A 4,238-nucleotide genomic window follows, 5' to 3' on the forward strand; every position below is an offset into this window, starting at 1 on the left:
TTTGAGAGTCAAGTCAGGTAGTAAAGCACAGACATGGCATGCGGAGAATCCATTTTTACAGTGGATTCTTTAAGACCTTATTCTGTAACAGCTCCTTCATGCTTGACCTGCTCGCTCCCTATCGGCTAAAGCATAAAGGAGCGATCCCTGCCATCCATATTGCGATGGCTCTGGGTAACAATCTTAATCACCTTCTCCTGCTCATCCACGGCCTTATCCTCTCGTATTCCCCCGTCTCTTACTCGCTCCTACTCCCTCATATTCCCTACATATACTTACTCTTTGATTGCTGACTGGCTATTGCTAAGAAGAGAAGGCCATGAGCTAAAGTAGGTTATAGTCTCTAGCTTCGTAACTTCGCTCCCTTCATCCACTTATTCACTTCTCTCTTGCTCAACTAGAAGATCCAGGGTCTAAAGGTACAAGAGGTTATGAAATAGAATACGCTTGCTTTGGCGATTCCTACAACTACTTATATATATGACTATTCCGATTTATGTTTTTGGTGTTGCTTGTGCCTGTTGCTGCTCCTGATCTTCCCATTGACTTCCGCCGAATACGAAAGGTAAAAAGCAAGTCAATCTATTAGCCATCTCCCTTCGGCTCCTCTTTAAATCGTGGACTCGGGCTTTTTAAGTTAAGGGAAGCATTTCGTTCCACTCGTTCTAGACATACTCTAAACTCCTAACAAGAGAAAGAAGGGAGTAAACAAGAGCTACAACAACTACAGTGTCAAGGCCAGGAGGAGGCAAGGGAAGTTTATTTTGGGAAGCAAGCCCTTCAACTTATCCGCTTATCGGAAAGAGCAGGGACCCACTACCTACAGGCAGAGACAGGACAGCAAACTTATGGGCACCTGATTGTAAGTCATATCTATTCTTTGCTCGTGAAGTCTACGAAGCGAGCCTTCACTGGGGAGATAGTGACCTCTTAAACTCCACTACTACTACCTGTACTCAATCAAGTACAAGTAAAAAAAAACAATTAATATTTTTATTTTTGGAAGCGAAGCGACCTAGTCGAGCTATTGTCAAGTTAAGCAGTTCCTCTTGTCGAGCTAGACTCTACTCGCGCTATAGTCGAGGAAAGCTCGCGCGTTATTCGTGTTAAGCTGTCGAGTTAACTAGACTCGAGGAACTAATCTTTTAGGTTTAGGCAACTCCTCCTCTCTGAGAAGAGGACACTTACTTAGTTCAGTGCAACAACAAAAGAAAGGACCCTTACCCCTCTATATCCCTTTTTTTTGGGGGGAAGATCAAACTCTTGAACTAAATCTACTACTGTTCTCACTCATTGACATAAGTAAAAGCTAAAACTTCCTTACTAAAAGAACTCGTACCGGTACTCTTGAGTTTGCAACCCTAAAAACCTTAGATTGGAGTATAAACTCGATCCTACTAATTACGTAGAACCATGAGCCATCGATCGAGTGAGTTCGAGGTGGTTCATGCTTTCTATATAACTCGTTGTACGCTAAGGCAAAGGTTGTAACCATGCGTCATGCGTGCCGTAAGCGGGCTCTGGTGGGGGAACCCATAGGAAGGGGGGACGACTCGCCGAATTCACATCAGAAATCTCCAGAACACAAACGAAATCTTGAATTGCGTATAGAAACAAAACGAACCACTTCTATTCTCGAAGCTGAGGTATATGAAGAATGGCTTTTTGGTCCCTTTTGTCCAGTGGTTAGGACACCGTCTTTTCATTTCGAAGACACGGGTTCGATTCCCGTAAGGGATGGCTACTCTTTCCCAGCCGCTTTCAGTTAGTGTTCATTGTTGAGTGATCGCTTGCTATCTGGCTGGAAAAGGTGGTCCGGAAGCTTTCTCTCTCCTAGCAAGCAAGACGAGATCACCACTTCTCTCAGTAATGGACTTCCTTTCATTCTTCCTTAGCCTTAGATGACCTATCATAGATTATCGAACCTCCGACAGACTCCCCATGCATGCGTTCTTTCTCTCCTCCCCTCAGCCATACATCTCTTTTTTTCTTTTGGCCGTTTTTGTTAGGCATTGAACCCCACCTTAGGTGCTGAGTGGTGTCCTCCCCTCCCTAATACCTAACAAAAAGTTCCGTCTATGGAGCCTAAAGCTTAAACCATGGTAGTAAGTAGTAAGTTGCCTAGTCTCTTGCCCAGCCTTCGCCTTCTTCAGTGGCCAAGTTGAAGCGTTCAACGGTTCTTCAGCCTACCACCTTTCTTTTTCAAGGTTGAGCTTGTTCAATTGAAGCTAATGCTATGCTGCCCTTCCCTTGTTCAAGAGAAGGTGAGGACTTTTAGCTACCGGCCCAAACAAAAGAGATTAGCCTCTTGATCGATCGATTGATTGGATTGCAGTACGAAGGGGTTTAAGAAGGAGGCATTGGAAAGAAGTAGGCATGGTGGCCAACCAAGGCAGTGAAATCGAGACAATCAATCGGAAGGAAGAGGGTTTAATTAGGAGTCTGGGTTCCATCCTATAAGTTGAAGGAAGGGGGCAAAGGAAGTTATCTTTGCCCTTAGTCTTGGGTTCAGTGAATAGGGAAATTAGGTTAGTCTTATTCCCTAGCTGAGTGAATAGGTCGATCTCTCATATAGTGATAACGCTTTCTCTATTAGGGGTCTATTTTATCTGACTTGACTCAGCTTGACCTACTTGACTCAGCGGTTAGAGTATCGCTTTCATACGACGAGAGTCATTGGTTCAAATCCAATAGTAGGTAAGGCCGAAAGCCCTACGCCAGCATGACAGCAAGCACGGACTGGCGGAGTCAACTGAATGACCAAAGCATCGATTGCTTCCACTTGTGGCCTTCTTCGACCGCCTTCACACCTTAATCTCAGGGAACCCCCTCTCCTCTCTTCTTCTCTTCATGTATGTGGGCTGCCTGTCCCGTCCCGAATAGACGAACAGGAACAAGCTAAAGGCGCAAGAGAGAGTTTATACTCAATGCACCTCCCCTCTTCCATAATTAGGTGAAGACCAAGGGGCCGGAAACCCTAACGGTAAACCTTTCATCCTCATCAGCTATAGTACCTGTAAAAGGAACTAAGTCAGTGATATTAAAAGTAGGATGCACACTATATTCAGCTAGAAGATCCAATTGATAAGCATTATTGATCTTCTTTATGATTTGGAATGGACCATCACCACGAAGACTAAGTTTGGATTTTCTTAATTGAAGAAATCTTTCCTTCCTTAGATGAAGCCAAACTAAGTCACCTTCATTGAATGACCAAACTAAGTCAATAATAAGTCTAGTTGAGTGAGAGGATTAAAGCCATAAACAACCTCAAAAGGTAAAAGTTTGGTAGTGCTATGGACATCTCTATTATATGCGAACTCAATGTGGGGAAGATACTCATCCCAAGATTTATGGTTCCCTTTAAGCACAACCCTAAGCAATATGGAGAGGGATCTATTAACTACCTCTGCTTGCCTATCAGTTTGAGGGTGACAGGAAGTAGAAAAAGAAAGTTGAGTTCCAAGCCTAAACCACAAGGTCCTCCAAAAATGGTTGAGGAACTTAGTATCCCTATCAGACACAATTGTTTTGGGTAAGCCATGGAGACGAACCACATCTCTAAAGAACAACTTTGCAATGTGGCTTGCATCATCTACTTTGTGGCATGGTATAAAATGTGCCATATTAGAAAAATGGTCCACAACCACAAAAATGGAATCAACACCCCTAGAAGTCCTTGGAAGCCCTAGGACAAAGTCCATGCTTATATCCTCCCAAGGGGTGGAAGCCACAAGCAAAGAAGTATACATCCTAGCAGGCATTGCACTAGACATAGCATGTAAAAAAGTCAAACAACTAGTGCAATGTTTTTGAATTTCTCTTTTCATGTGTGTCCAAAAGAATCTCTCTTTAAGCATTGCCAAAGTTTTAGCGACCCCGAAATGACCCATTAGTCCCCCCTCATGCATCTCAATGATGAGAAGTTTGTGGTGAGAACCAAATGGAATGTATAGACGACCTTCTTTGAAAAGGTATCTGTTCCTGCAGAGAACAAACAAGAGATTAGACACAAGCGTCACCTTACCATGTAGTCCGCTATCTCTTCAGTTGGCCTCTTCCTGGTCAATACGTGTCAGCTTGGACCCAGGAGGGGTTACCTGCAGAAGAATCTCCAAAGCTCAAGTAAGTCAAAGCTCTCAGAGAGTCAAATCAATGATTAATGAATGCGTACCTTTAAATGATGGGGTCCACGTGTATTTATAGGGCATTTAATGACGTTTGACCATTTCATGGGC

This window comes from Vigna unguiculata, chromosome 6, assembly GCF_004118075.2.
Source record: "Vigna unguiculata cultivar IT97K-499-35 chromosome 6, ASM411807v1, whole genome shotgun sequence".
In the NCBI taxonomy this organism is placed as follows: Eukaryota; Viridiplantae; Streptophyta; class Magnoliopsida; order Fabales; family Fabaceae; genus Vigna; species Vigna unguiculata.